The 15,549-nt window shown below is 48.5% G+C and overlaps 1 protein-coding gene across 2 annotated transcripts in view; it reads right to left on the reverse strand.

The window, feature by feature from the left end:
• LOC140410144 (beta-1,3-galactosyltransferase 5-like) overlaps positions 1-15,038 on the reverse strand; it is a 153,828-nt gene extending 138,790 nt beyond the window's left edge. Inside the window, exon 1 of one of the 2 annotated variants that reach the window (XM_072498103.1) lies at positions 14,922-15,038. The gene's annotated coding sequence lies outside the window, so the exon portion shown is untranslated. Of the gene's footprint in view, positions 1-14,359; positions 14,439-14,921 lie in introns of those variants that run through there. The other variant, XM_072498104.1, reaches the window with a different exon arrangement.
• Between the last annotated feature and the right edge of the window lie 511 nt (positions 15,039-15,549).

The following is a 15,549-nucleotide window of genomic DNA, read 5'->3' on the forward strand; positions in this document are numbered from 1 at the left end:
GAGTTGATACGTTACGTGTGCGAGTTGAAACTTTAAGTCTGCAAGTTGAAACGTTATGTCTGCGAGTTGAAACGTTATGTGTGCGAGTTGAAACGTTGTGTGTGCGAGTTGAAACGTTATGTCTGCGAGTTGAAACGTTACGTCTGCGAGTTGAAACGTTACGTCTGCGAGTTGAAACGTTATGTGTGCGAGTTGAAACGTTATGTGTGCGAGTTGAAACGTTATGTGTGCGAGTTGAAACGTTATGTCTGCGAGTTGATACGTTACGTGTGCGAGTTGAAACGTTATGTCTGCGAGTTGAAACGTTATGTCTGCGAGTTGAAACGTTATGTGTGTGAGTTGAAACGTTATGTGTGCGAGTTGAAACGTTATGTCTGCGAGTTGATACGTTACGTGTGCGAGTTGAAAAGTTATGTCTGCGAGTTGAAACGTTATGTCTGCGAGTTGAAACGTTATGTGTGTGAGTTGAAACGTTAAGTCTGCGAGTTGAAACGTAATGTCTGCTTGTTGATACGTTACGTGTGCGAGTTGAAACGTTACGTCTGCGAGTTGAAACGTTATGTCTGCGAGTCGAAACGTTATGTGTGTGAGTTGAAACGTTATGTGTGCGAGTTGAAACGTTATGTCTGCGAGTTGATACGTTACGTGTGCGAGTTGAAACGTTATGTCTGCGAGTTGAAACGTTATGTCTGCGAGTTGAAACGTTATGTGTGTGAGTTGAAACGTTATGTCTGCGAGTTGAAACGTTATGTCTGCGAGTTGATACGTTACGTGTGCGAGTTGAAACGTTACGTCTGCGAGTTGAAACGTTATGTCTGCGAGTTGATACGTTACGTGTGCGAGTTGAAACGTTATGTCTGCGAGCTGAAACGTTATGTGTGCGAGTTGAAACGTTTTGTCTGCGAGTTGAAATGTTATGTGTGCGAGTTGAAACGTTATGTCTGCGAGTTGAAACGTTATGTGTGTGAGTTGAAACGTTATGTGTGTGAGTTGAAACGTTATGTGTGCGAGTTGAAACGTTATGTCTGCGAGTTGAAACGTTATGTCTGCGAGTTGAAACGTTATGTCTGCGAGTTGAAACGTTATGTGTGCGAGTTGAAACGTTATGTGTGTGAGTTGAAACGTTATGTGTGCGAGTTGAAACGTTATGTCTGCGAGTTGAAAGGTTATGTGTGTGACTTGAAACGTCATGTGTGCCAGTTGAAACGTTATGTGTGCGAGTTGAAACGTTATGTGTGTGAGTTGAAACGTTATGTGTGTGAGTTGAAACGTTATGTCTGCGAGTTGAAACGTTATGTGTGTGAGTTGAAACGTTATGTGTGCGAGTTGAAACGTTATGTGTGTGAGTTGAAACGTTATGTGTGTGAGTTGAAACGTTATGTCTGCGAGTTGAAACGTTATGTCTGTGAGTTGAAACGTTATGTGTGCGAGTTGAAACGTTATGTGTGTGAGTTGAAACGTTATGTGTGCGAGTTGAAACGTGATGTCTGCGAGTTGAAACGTTATGTCTGCGAGTTGAAACGTTATGTGTGCGAATTGAAACGTTATGTGTGCGAGTTGAAAGGTTATGTGTGCGAGTTGAAACGTTATGTGTGCGAGTTGAAACGTTATGTGTGTGAGTTGAAACGTTATGTGTGCGAGTTGAAACGTTATGTCTGCGAGTTGAAAGGTTATGTGTGCGAGTTGAAACGTTATGTGTGCGAGTTGAAACGTTATGTGTGTGAGTTGAAACGTTATGTGTGCGAGTTGAAACGTTATGTCTGCGAGTTGAAAGGTTATGTGTGCGAGTTGAAACGTTATGTGTGCGAGTTGAAACGTTATGTGTGTGAGTTGAAACGTTATGTGTGTGAGTTGAAACGTTATGTGTGCGAGTTGAAACGTTATGTGTGTGAGTTGAAACGTTATGTGTGCGAGTTGAAACGTTATGTCTGCGAGTTGAAAGGTTATGTGTGCGAGTTGAAACGTTATGTGTGCGAGTTGAAACGTTATGTGTGCGAGTTGAAACGTTATGTCTGCGAGTTGAAACGTTATGTCTGCGAGTTGAAAGGTTATGTCTGCGAGTTGAAACGTTATGTGTGCGAGTTGAAACGTTATGTGTGCGAGTTGAAACGTTGTGTGTGCGAGTTGAAACGTTATGTGTGCGAGTTGAAACGTTATGTCTGCAAGTTGAAACGTTATGTCTGCGAGTTGAAACGTTATGTCTGCGAGTTGAAAGGATATGTGTGTGAGTTGAAACGTTATGTGTGCGAGTTGAAACGTTATGTGTGCGAGTTGAAACGTTATGTGTGCGAGTTGAAACGTTATGTGTGCGAGTTGAAACGTTATGTGTGCGAGTTGAAACGTTATGTCTGCGAGTTGAAACGTTATGTGTGCGAGTTGAAACGTTATGTGTGCGAGTTGAAACGTTGTGTGTGCGAGTTGAAACGTTATGTCTGCGAGTTGATACGTTACGTGTGCGAGTTGAAACTTTAAGTCTGCAAGTTGAAACGTTATGTCTGCGAGTTGAAACGTTATGTGTGCGAGTTGAAACGTTGTGTGTGCGAGTTGAAACGTTATGTCTGCGAGTTGAAACGTTACGTCTGCGAGTTGAAACGTTACGTCTGCGAGTTGAAACGTTATGTGTGCGAGTTGAAACGTTATGTGTGCGAGTTGAAACGTTATGTGTGCGAGTTGAAACGTTATGTCTGCGAGTTGATACGTTACGTGTGCGAGTTGAAACGTTATGTCTGCGAGTTGAAACGTTATGTCTGCGAGTTGAAACGTTATGTGTGTGAGTTGAAACGTTATGTGTGCGAGTTGAAACGTTATGTCTGCGAGTTGATACGTTACGTGTGCGAGTTGAAAAGTTATGTCTGCGAGTTGAAACGTTATGTCTGCGAGTTGAAACGTTATGTGTGTGAGTTGAAACGTTAAGTCTGCGAGTTGAAACGTTATGTCTGCTTGTTGATACGTTACGTGTGCGAGTTGAAACGTTACGTCTGCGAGTTGAAACGTTATGTCTGCGAGTCGAAACGTTATGTGTGCGATTTGAAACGTTATGTGTGCGAGTTGAAACGTTATGTGTGCGAGTTGAAACGTTACGTCTGCGAGTTGAAACGTTATGTCTGCGAGTCGAAACGTTATGTCTGCGAGTTGAAACGTTATGTCTGCGAATTGAAACGTTATGTGTGCGAGTTGAAACGTTATGTGTGCGAGTTGAAACGTTATGTGTGCGAGTTGAAACGTTATGTGTGCGAGTTGAAACGTTATGTGTGCGAGTTGAAACGTTATGTGTGCGAGTTGAAACGTTATGTGTGCGAGTTGAAACGTTATGTGTGCGAGTTGAAACGTTACGTCTGCGAGTTGAAACGTTATGTCTGTGAGTTGAAACGTTATGTGTGCGAGTTGAAATGTTACGTGTGCGAGTTGAAACGTTACGTGTGCGAGTTGAAACGTTACGTATGCGAGTTGAAACGTTATGTCTGCGAGTCGAAACGTTATGTCTGCGAGTTGAAACGTTATGTCTGCGAGTTGAAACGTTATGTGTGCGAGTTGAAACGTTATGTGTGTGAGTTGAAACGTTATGTGTGCGAGTTGAAACGTTATGTGTGCGAGTTGAAACGTTATGTCTGCGAGTTGAAACGTTATGTGTGCGAGTTGAAACGTTATGTGTGCGAGTTGAAACGTTATGTGTGCGAGTTGAAACGTTATGTGTGCGAGTTGAAACGTTATGTGTGCGAGTTGAAACGTTATGTCTGCGAGTTGAAACGTTATGTGTGTGAGTTGAAACGTTATGTGTGCGAGTTGAAACGTGATGTGTGCGAGTTGAAACGTTATGTGTGCGAGTTGAAACGTTATGTGTGCGAGTTGAAACGTTATGTGTGCGAGTTGAAACGTTATGTGTGCGAGTTGAAACGTTATGTCTGCGAGTTGAAACGTTACGTCTGCGAGTTGAAACGTTATGTGTGCGAGTTGAAACGTTATGTGTGCGAGTTGAAACGTTATGTGTGCGAGTTGAAACGTTATGTGTGCGAGTTGAAAAGTTATGTCTGCGATTTGATACGTTACGTGTGCGAGTTGAAACGTTATGTCTGCGAGTTGAAACGTTATGTCTGCGAGTTGAAACGTTATGTGTGTGAGTTGAAACGTTATGTGTGTGAGTTGAAACGTTATGTCTGCGAGTTGATACGTTACGTGTGCGAGTTGAAACGTTATGTCTGCGAGTTGAAACGTTATGTCTGCGAGTTGAAACGTTATGTGTGTGAGTTGAAACGTTATGTCTGCGAGTTGAAACGTTATGTCTGCGAGTTGATACGTTACGTGTGCGAGTTGAAACGTTACGTCTGCGAGTTGAAACGTTATGTCTGCGAGTTGATACGTTACGTGTGCGAGTTGAAACGTTATGTCTGCGAGTTGAAACGTTATGTGTGCGAGTTGAAACGTTTTGTCTGCGAGTTGAAATGTTATGTGTGCGAGTTGAAACGTTATGTCTGCGAGTTGAAACGTTATGTGTGTGAGTTGAAACGTTATGTGTGTGAGTTGAAACGTTATGTGTGCGAGTTGAAACGTTATGTCTGCGAGTTGAAACGTTATGTCTGCGAGTTGAAACGTTATGTCTGCGAGTTGAAACGTTATGTGTGTGAGTTGAAACGTTATGTCTGCGAGTTGAAACGTTATGTGTGTGAGTTGAAGCGTTATGTGTGCGAGTTGAAACGTTATGTGTGTGAGTTGAAACGTTATGTGTGCGAGTTGAAACGTTATGTCTGCGAGTTGAAAGGTTATGTGTGTGAGTTGAAACGTTATGTGTGCGAGTTGAAACGTTATGTGTGCGTGTTGAAACGTTATGTCTGCGAGTTGAAACGTTATGTCTGCGAGTTGAAAGGTTATGTCTGCGAGTTGAAACGTTATGTGTGCGAGTTGAAACGTTATGTGTGCGAGTTGAAACGTTGTGTGTGCGAGTTGAAACGTTATGTGTGCGAGTTGAAACGTTATGTCTGCGAGTTGAAACGTTATGTGTGCGAGTTGAAACGTTATGTGTGCGAGTTGAAACGTTATGTGTGCGAGTTGAAACGTTGTGTGTGCGAGTTGAAACGTTATGTCTGCGAGTTGAAACGTTACGTCTGCGAGTTGAAACGTTATGTGTGCGAGTTGAAACGTTATGTGTGCGAGTTGAAACGTTATGTGTGCGAGTTGAAACGTTATGTGTGCGAGTTGAAACGTTATGTCTGCGAGTTGATACGTTACGTGTGCGAGTTGAAACGTTATGTCTGCGAGTTGAAACGTTATGTCTGCGAGTTGAAACGTTATGTGTGTGAGTTGAAACGTTATGTGTGCGAGTTGAAACGTTATGTCTGCGAGTTGATACGTTACGTGTGCGAGTTGAAACGTTATGTCTGCGAGTTGAAACGTTATGTCTGCGAGTTGAAACGTTATGTGTGTGAGTTGAAACGTTATGTCTGCGAGTTGAAACGTTATGTCTGCTTGTTGATACGTTACGTGTGCGAGTTGAAACGTTACGTCTGCGAGTTGAAACGTTATGTCTGCGAGTCGAAACGTTATGTGTGCGATTTGAAACGTTATGTGTGCGAGTTGAAACGTTATGTGTGCGAGTTGAAACGTTACGTCTGCGAGTTGAAACGTTATGTCTGCGAGTCGAAACGTTATGTCTGCGAGTTGAAACGTTATGTCTGCGAATTGAAACGTTATGTGTGCGAGTTGAAACGTTATGTGTGCGAGTTGAAACGTTATGTGTGCGAGTTGAAACGTTATGTGTGCGAGTTGAAACGTTATGTGTGCGAGTTGAAACGTTATGTGTGCGAGTTGAAACGTTATGTGTGCGAGTTGAAACGTTACGTCTGCGAGTTGAAACGTTATGTCTGTGAGTTGAAACGTTATGTGTGCGAGTTGAAATGTTACGTGTGCGAGTTGAAACGTTACGTGTGCGAGTTGAAACGTTACGTATGCGAGTTGAAACGTTATGTCTGCGAGTCGAAACGTTATGTCTGCGAGTTGAAACGTTATGTCTGCGAGTTGAAACGTTATGTGTGCGAGTTGAAACGTTATGTGTGTGAGTTGAAACGTTATGTGTGCGAGTTGAAACGTTATGTGTGCGAGTTGAAACGTTATGTCTGCGAGTTGAAACGTTATGTGTGCGAGTTGAAACGTTATGTGTGCGAGTTGAAACGTTATGTGTGCGAGTTGAAACGTTATGTGTGCGAGTTGAAACGTTATGTCTGCGAGTTGAAACGTTATGTGTGTGAGTTGAAACGTTATGTGTGCGAGTTGAAACGTGATGTGTGCGAGTTGAAACGTAATGTCTGCGAGTTGAAACGTTATGTGTGCGAGTTGAAATGTTATGTGTGCGAGTTGAAACGTTATGTGTGTGAGTTGAAACGTTATGTGTGCGAGTTGAAACGTTATGTGTGTGAGTTGAAACGTTATGTGTGCGAGTTGAAACGTTATGTGTGTGAGTTGAAACGTTATGTCTGCGAGTTGAAACGTTATGTGTGTGAGTTGAAACGTTATGTCTGCGAGTTGAAACGTTATGTGTGCGAGTTGAAACGTTATGTGTGCGAGTTGAAACGTTATGTGTGCGAGTTGAAACGTTATGTCTGTGAGTTGAAACGTTATGTCTGCGAGTTGAAACGTTATGTGTGCGAGTTGAAACGTTATGTGTGCGAGTTGAAACGTTATGTGTGCGAGTTGAAACGTTATGTGTGCGAGTTGAAACGTTATGTCTGTGAGTTGAAACGTTATGTGTGCGAGTTGAAACGTTATGTGTGCGAGTTGAAACGTTATGTGTGCGAGTTGAAACGTTATGTCTGTGAGTTGAAACGTTATGTCTGCGAGTTGAAACGTTATGTGTGCGAGTTGAAACGTTATGTGTGCGAGTTGAAACGTTATGTCTGCGAGTTGAAACGTTCTGTCTGTGAGTTGAAACGTTATGTGTGCGAGTTGAAACGTTATGTCTGCGAGTTGAAACGTTACGTGTGCGAGTTGAAACGTTATGTGGAGCCATGGGCAGAGCCCGTACATGCCCCAACACACCCCCTGTGGGTGAAGCCACACAATGGCCCATGGGTGGAGCCCACAGGGTAATAACGTAACACAGAGCACTGGCGAATTATCAATTTTTATACATTCACTAGAGTCATGTCGCTGGCGGATGAGAGGGAAACAGAGGTTGTTGTGGCATTGGAGCTGGAGAAAGTATTTGACGGAGCAGAGTGGGGATATTTGATGGCGGTTATGGAACGGTTTGGGATTGGGCCACGATTTGTAGATTGGGTACAGGGAGCCGAGGGCAAGTGTCTGCGTGAATAACATGAATTTGGGTTATTTTGCTCTGCACCGTGGGACCAGGCAGGGATGTCCTATGTCCCCCCCTGTTGTTCGCGCTTGCGATTGAGACGTTGGCCATCGCGTTAAGGAGTTTGGAGGTGCGGAAAGGGATAGTACGGGGGGAGGGGGGGGAAGTTGGTGCACAGGGTATCTTTGTATGTGGACGACTTGCTGTTGTATGTATCAGAACCGAATGTGCCAATGGGGGGCATATTGGAGCTGCATTTAGAGGCCCCCTCCGGCCGACATTATTTTTGGCGATTTAGGAAGGGCACCAAACCCAATGGGTTTCTAACCGGTGAAGCAGCCTGCAGGAGTGTCGGGAATGTCGGGTAGCCAGAGCGGAGACGCCGGGCCTGGAGTGCGTGGCTGTCGGAGCAGCAGGGGAGGGGCCTAACACGAGGCGGTCGAGGCGGCAGCCCCGAATCCAGGAGGCGAGGCAGCCGAAGCGGCGGCGGAGGGCGAGGCAGCTGGGGCAGCAGCAGGGAGGATAAGAGTGTGGAACAGCAGGAGGAGTGAGGCTGGGGCCCGTGCTTGAAGCAGGCCGGAGCAGCGGGACAGAGCCCAGAACCACAAGGCAGCCGGGGGCAGCCGTCGTCACACGTCCTGCTTGCGGCTTATATGTTGTCTTTCTGTTTTTTGGGGGGGGGTTTTAACGCCCGGGGGCAATTTGTGAAGGACTAAGAACTGGCAAGGAGTCGAAAGTTGTCCGAAAATCAGAGGACGACAGCAGCGAGGAAGGGATTGCTTCGAGTGTTTGGGCCTTTTTCAGGACATCAGCTACATTTAGATCAAAATGGCTATTTTGCGGTGGCTGGGCCGGGGGTGGGGGTTGTTACCATTCCGTAGGGCGGGGACTCACTTTAGATGTCTGGGGGCTGCAGGTTGCTTGGCGTTGGGGGGACACCGTAGTTATAACATGACTAGTCTGGTGGGGAGGGGGAAAGCGGACCTGGCAAGATGGGATGGTCCCCCTCTGTCGCTGGCGGGTCGGGTGCGGGCAAATAAATTGAACGAGTTGCCGCGATTCTTGTTTATTTTTCGGTGCCTGCCGATCTTCCTGCCAAAGGCATTTTTCAAGGCGGTTCAAGAGATGATTGCCTTGTTCATTTGCGGGGGGGGGGGGGCGGGGGGGGGGGGGTGGCCAGGATTCGGGAGGAGCTGTTGCAGAGAGGGCGCAGTCGGGCGGCGGGGTGGTGGGGGGGGTGGTGGGACTTCCGAATATACTGTGTTATTACTGGGCGACGAATGCTGAGAAGGTGCGGGGCTGGGTGAGGGGGGGGTGGTCGGTCTCACAGTTGGTTAGATTGGAGGAGAGTCTTGATCTGTTGGGTGTTCTGGATCACACACAGGTCACCAACACTGGAAGTGGTGCAACTCTATTTTATTATAAGGTTAACTATATTAACATACTTGAACTGTGGGTAAATGCAATACCAGCTTTAACTGTTGACCCTTGCCTAGTCCTAACCAGGTGATCCACTCAGCACATGGTGAATGTCCGTGTTGCAGGCTGTGAGCTCTGTGCTCCGAGCTGGCTGCTACTACAATGAGCAGGAACTCTCCTGTCCCCTGTCTTTATAGTGCGTGTGCTCTCACTGGTGATTGGCTGCGGTGTTGTGTGTGCTGATTGGTCCCACTGCGTGTCCATCAGTGTGTGTGTGTCTGCGCCATGATATACTGGTGTGTATATTATGACGAGTCTGTGCTGCACCACTCCCGATGGCCCCGGGGAAATATTCAGTGAGTCCGGTAGTAGCAGCGACGCTGACGATCTGGAGGCAGTTGCGCCCGCACTTTAGGCTGGGGGGGGTGCGGGGGGGGTGAAGGGAAATGCCGATTCGGGGGAATCCCGGATTTGAGCCAGGGAAGTGGGATGGGAGTTTTCAGAGGGAGTCAGGGCACGAAAGGGCTTGTTTCGAGGGGGCCCGTCTGCAGGATTGAAGGAGCTGAAGGCGAAATGTGGACTGGGGCAGGGGGGAAACGTTCTCGGTGTCTGCAGGTCCGAGGTTTCGCGAAGAAGGCGATACAGGGCTTCCCGGGGGCGCCGGCCATCCACACTGTTGGAGGGGGTGCCGACGACAGGGGGAATGGGAGAGGGGGTGGTGTCGGCGGTTTATGGGGCGGTTCTAGGAGAAGAGATGGCACCGCTGGAGGGGATTAAGGCAAAGTGGGGGGAAGAGTCGGGGGAGAGCATGGAGGAGGGGTTGTGGGGTGAGGTGCTCCGGAGGGGGTAAATGCCTCAATTTCGTACGCGAGGCCAGGATGAGCCGACGTTTTGAGGGGGTAGAGGATGTTTGTGAACGTTGCCGGGGGGGGGGGGGGGGGGGGCAGCAAACCACGCTCATATGTTTTGGTCCTGTCCAAAGCTGGAGGGGTGTTTGAGGGAGGCGTTCAGGGTAATTTCGAAGGGAGTACATGTGAGACCTGAGCCAGATCCTCCGGGGGCCATATACAGGGTGTCGGATCAGCCGGAGTTGGAAGCGGGCGCGGAGGCAGATTTTTTTAGCCTACGACTCTCTGGTCGCCCGATGGCGGGTCTGTTGGGGTGGAGGTCAGTTTCTCCACCCTGGGCCCTGGCGGGGGTGGATCTGTTGGAGTTTTTAACACTCGAGAAGGTGACGTTTGAGTTGAGGGGAAGGATGGAAGGGTCGTACAATTCATGGGCTTTGTTTATGATGCACTTTCAAGAATTGGATGACATCAAACATTAGCGGGGAGGTTGGGGTTGGGGGGGGGGGGGGTTGTTGGGCTGTGTGTGTTGGTGGTGGCTATGTCTGGATGGATGGTGGATTCCTGAATCCTTTTCTTTGACGTTTGTATTTAAAATGTTGAGCGTTGTTTGGGGGTTGGTGGGAGGGAGGAATTGTTGGCCAGGGGATTGACATTGTATTTGTTGCCGGTGATTGTTCGTTGGTGGGTGCAAATTTTTATGAAAACCGAGGAGAATAAAAAGATTTCTTTAAAAAAAAAAATCAAAGGCTCCCTAAACTTCCCATACTTATCTGTCGTTCTCTCAGGAATGTGACTTTCCGGACTTCCGGGTGCGGCCCTGCAGAGCGAGGTCGCATATTCGGTAGCTCCCGCTTGGAACGGACTTTTGGGCTCTTTTACAGGGCCCCCACAGCATTTGTTTGACATTTCCCGGTGTGGGAAGAAGACTGCAACATTCCCCCGACAGTGTCCCCCAGGAATGTTATGTCTTTTGGCTACCAGACCCGGCAGAAACAGTAAAAGATTTGGCTTGAGCTGCAGGAATAGACAAAAGCCTCTTCCAGCATGCAGGCGGGGGAAGGGCAAGCTTAAAGCTGCAATCTGACTTGACTCTATCAAAGGTGAATTCTAGCAGCAGAGGGAATAACTGTGAAAAGATCTACCAAGGCCATTGAAGAAGCAGGGACGAGGCTTCCGGTGGCGGCCATGGAGGAATAGGTCGCGCATGTGGATGCAAAGTTGCTGGCAAAAGTGCTGGCCACGAGGATCGAGGACTGTGTCCCGGGGGTAATCCACGAGGACCAGACGGGATTTGTAAAGGGCAGGCAACTAAGCACCAATGTGCGGCGGCTCTTAAACGTGATAATGATGCCATCGGAGGAGGGAGAGGCGGAGATAGTGGCAGCTATGGACGCGGAGAAGGCCTTTGACCGAGTAGAGTGGGAGTACCTCTGGGAGGTGCTGCGTAGGTTTCGGTTCGGGGTAGGGTTTATCAATTGGGTTAAGCTCCTTTACAGAGCCCCGATGGCGAGTGTAGTGACGAACCGGCGGAGGTCGGAGTACTTTCGACTGTACCAAAGGACGAGGCAGGGGTGCCCCCTGTCCCCCCTGTTGTTCGCATTGGCGATCGAACCATTGGCCATGTCATTGAGGGAGTCTAATAAATGGAGGGGGGTGGTCCGAGGGGGAGAAGAGCATCGGGTGTCGCTATATGCGGATGACCTGTTGCTGTACGTGGCGGTTCCAATGGAGGGGATGGTGGCGGTCATGCAGACTCTAAGGGAGTTTGGGGAGTTTTTGGGCTATAAGCTCAATGTAGGGAAGAGTGAGCTCTTTGTATTACAGGCGGGGGACCAAGAAAGAGGGATAGGGGACCTACTGCTGAGGAGGGCGGAGGGGAGCTTTCGGTATCTGGGGATCCAGATAGCCAGGAGTTGGGGGACCCTACATAAACTGAATCTGACGAGGTTGGTGGAGCAAATGGAGGAGGATTTCAAAAGATCGGACATGTTACCGCTCTCGCTGGTGGGTAGGGTGCAGTCGGTCAAAATGGTGGTCCTTCTGAGGTTTCTGTTTGTGTTTCAGTGCCTCCCCATCGTGATCACTAAGGCCATTTTTAAGAGAGTAGGCAGGAGTATTATGGGGTTTGTGTGGCCGAATAAGACCCCGAGAGTAAGGAGAGGGTTCCTGGAGCGCAGTAGGGACCGAGGAGGGTTAGCGCTGCCAAACCTGGGGACCTACTACTGGGCAACAAATGTGGCGATGATCCGCAAGTGGGTTATGGAGGGAGAGGGGGTGGCATGGAAGAGGATGGAGATGGCGTCCTGGAAAGGAACGAGCCTGGGGGCATTGGTGACGGCACCGCTGCCGCTCTCGCTGGCAAAGTATACCACGAGCCCGGTGGTGGCGGCAACGCTAAGGATCTGGGGCCAGTGGAGACGGCACCGGGGTGCAATGGGAGCATCGGTGTGGTCCCCGATCAGGGGTAACCACCTGTTTGTCCCGGGGAGGATGGACGGGGGGATTCCAGAGCTGGCATCGGGCGGGGATTGGAAGAATGGGGGACCTGTTCATCGACGGGACGTTTGCAAGCCTAGGGGCACTGGAGGAGAAGTTCGAGTTACCCCCGGGAAATGCCTTTAGATATATGCAGGTGAGGGCTTTTGTGAGGCGACAGGTGAGGGAATTCCCATTGCTCCCGGCACAAGAAGTTCAAGATAGGGTGATCTCGGGTGTATGGGTCGGGGAGGGCAAGGTGTCGGAAATACACCAGGAGTTGAAAGAAGAGGGGGAAGCGCTCGTAGAAGAGTTGAAGGGTAAATGGGAGGAGGAGCTGGGGGAGGAGATCGAGGAAGGTCTGTGGGCTGATGCCCTAGTTAGGGTTAATTCCTCCTCCTCGTGTGCCAGGCTCAGCCTGATACAATTTAAGGTGGTCCACAGAGCTCACCTGACGGAGGCGAGGTTGAGTAGGTTCTTTGGGGTAGAGGACAGATGAGGGAGGTGTTCAGGGAGCCCGGCGAACCATGTCCATATGTTTTGGTCATGCTCGGCACTGGAGGGGTTCTGGAGAGGAGTGGCGGGAGCAATATCTCAGGTGGTGAAAGTCCGGGTCAAGCCAAGCTGGGGGCTAGCAATATTTGGAGTAGTGGACGAACCGGGAGTGCAGGAGGCGAAAGAGGCCGGCATTCTGGCCTTTGCGTCCCTAGTAGCCCGGCGAAGGATCTTGCTAATGTGGAAGGAGGCGAAGCCCCCCAGCCTGGAGGCCTGGATAAACGACATGGCTGGGTTCATAAAGCTGGAGAGGATTAAGTTCGCCTTGAGAGGGTCTGTGCAGGGGTTCTACAGGCGGTGGCAACCGTTCCTAGACTATCTCACGGAGCGTTAGAGGAAGGTCGGTCAGCAGCAGCAGCAACCTTGGGGGGGGGGGGGGGGGAGGGGGTGGAGGGGACGTCCTGGGAGTGGGGGGGGTGGAAAGGGGGGGGGGGGGGGGAAGGGGGGACGGCCTGGGAGGGTGGATGAGCAAGAGATAACATGAAGGGTTGGGGAAACTGGCACGTACGGGTGAGGGCCAGTGTACAAAGCTGTGTAAATATATCATTTTGCCATGTATATATCTTGCTCTGCGCGATTTCTCGTTTTATTTTTTGTTACGGGGGGGGGGGGGTTATTGTTTGTAAGGGAGAAAAATTGTGTTAAAAAACTTCAATAAATATATTTTTTTTAAAACAGGAAAGTGACTTTCCTGAATCCGAATCAACAGTCACATGAAAGACTCCCACGTGTCCGATGTTGATTTACCCTCCAGCAGCTGCACCCAATCCAAATTCTTCAATTCATGTCTGATGTTTACCGCAACAGGTTTTTCCCCAGTTTACGCCCTTAACCCAAGGGTTGCCCTCATTCCTATCCAAAAGCACCCTAAAACCTATGGAATTGTTGTCACGACTCCCAAAATGTTCCCCTACTGAATCCTCAACCACCTTTCCAGGCTCCTTCCCCAATACCAGGCCCAGTACTGCCCCTTCACGAGTTGGTCTGTCCACATATTGCATCAAGAAGCTTCCCTGGATACACCTTACAAACTCTGCCCCATCCAAGCCTCCAGCACTAAGTGAGTCCCAGTCAATATAGGGGAAATTAATCTTCAGATCTGCCGAGTATTTCCATGATTAAATTATTACTGACCCTTCATTCACGGGAAACATTCTCCCCGCATTTATGCCATTTCCAATACCTCGATTAAATCTTCCCCACACCCTTTCTGCTCCACGGAGAATAATCTCAGCCTCTCCTGTCTCTCCACATTAACTGAAGTTCCTCATTCCTGCCATCGTTCTGGTCAATCTCATGTCCACTCTCTCTCCAAAGCCTCTCTCCCTCAAGCGTGGGGCCCAGAATGGGACACAGTGCTTCATCTGGGAGCTATCCAGTATTTTATAAAGGTTCGGCATAACGTGTTTATCTTTGCACAGTTATAACATTAATAAAACCACATTTAAAAAATGCAGAATCCCCGACTTGTCCTCCCACCTTCAAGAATGAGCGCACGTTCCCCTGGGTCTGTCCCAGCGCCACGTTTAAAATTGTACCAGTTAGTTCCTAGTGACTTTCCTCATTCTACTGAAATCGATCGCTTTACATTTCTCCGTATCAAAGTTAATCTGCCAGCTGCCTGCCCCTTTCACCAGCCTGTCCGTGTCCTTCTGAAGTCTGTTCCTATCCTCATTAATGTCTGAGTTCTGCGTAAATTACAAACTTTAAAATGTCTGTCCCGTAAATCCAAGCCAGTGAAATAAATCAAACAGAACTTCCATCTAATACTCACACTGAGAGATTTTCACTGCACCATCAGTCAAAAACAGAGACACGAGTAAGAGTTGGGTGTGTCCCGTCTCTAAGTTGTATTGCACTCAGATTGCTTCATTTCCTGGTGTCATTACCAAGTCCCACTGAATTCTACCTCAGTCTCTTTTATTTTAACTGCCAGGTGAAGTCCTGCTGGATAAAACCTGACATTCCACCCAAGTTTATCGATGAGGAAAAGCCATGGAGACACCTGAGTATTAAGGAGGGGGAAACGGGGGTAGCTGGCTGATTAAACTATCTGACAAAAGCACATTACTGTGGGTGCTGAAAATCTGAGATAAGAATGAGAAATACTGAAAATATTCAGCAGATCTGGCGGCATCTGTGGAGAAAGAAACAGAACTGATGGATACGATCGACAATCCTTCTTCGGGACTGCCGTGTATTTCCATCACTAAAACAGCAAAGTCTTGCTCTACATCCTAAATTCAAACATGAAGAATTACATGTTGCTCCGGGGCAGGATTTCATCAACATTACCTTCCCTCTGTACCCAGCAAGCCTGAACAGATTTAACTCACCGCACTTTCCACAGCATTTATCCCTGACACACCTGAGAAAGTCTTCAGCAGCCTGTCTCTGAATTACTTTGACGGAGGGTGAGACTGCGGAGGAAGCAAACCCGTGCTCTATATTGGGCTGCTTCATCCTGATTGGTCACTGTGGAACATACCTGTAACTACCTACAAGGCGCAGTTTACAACAAAGATGCTGATACCCCACCCACCCCATCAACTCCTTCACCACAAAGAAAGTCCCACTCACACAGGTTTGCTGCGCAGTATTTCAATGCTGGAACTGCCACCTCTTGAAAAACAAGGTGCCAATTGTCATCACAAATGCCACGCCCAACATTATACAAATGCAGGCAGCTCACTCCCTGTTGCAAGGTCAAATCATTGAGCCTGTGCAAACACTGTGAAAGATTTGAATCACTGACCCCCGTGCCCTCTGCGACGTATCTCCCTGCGAGTGTTTACGCAATTCCATTCGGAAAATTCCTATCGAATCTGCTTCGACCGCTCCTCTGTCCGGTTAATTCCGGATTGTGGCTGGGATTCCCCGTTGTGAGGTCACTCCGCTACCGCTGCCAGCGGAGGAGAGAGAATTTTGGTGCACTGTTCACAGGAGGCGGGATTCTCTCCCCCC

This window comes from Scyliorhinus torazame, chromosome 4 (assembly GCF_047496885.1).
Source record: "Scyliorhinus torazame isolate Kashiwa2021f chromosome 4, sScyTor2.1, whole genome shotgun sequence".
Lineage (NCBI taxonomy): Eukaryota > Metazoa > Chordata > Chondrichthyes > Carcharhiniformes > Scyliorhinidae > Scyliorhinus > Scyliorhinus torazame.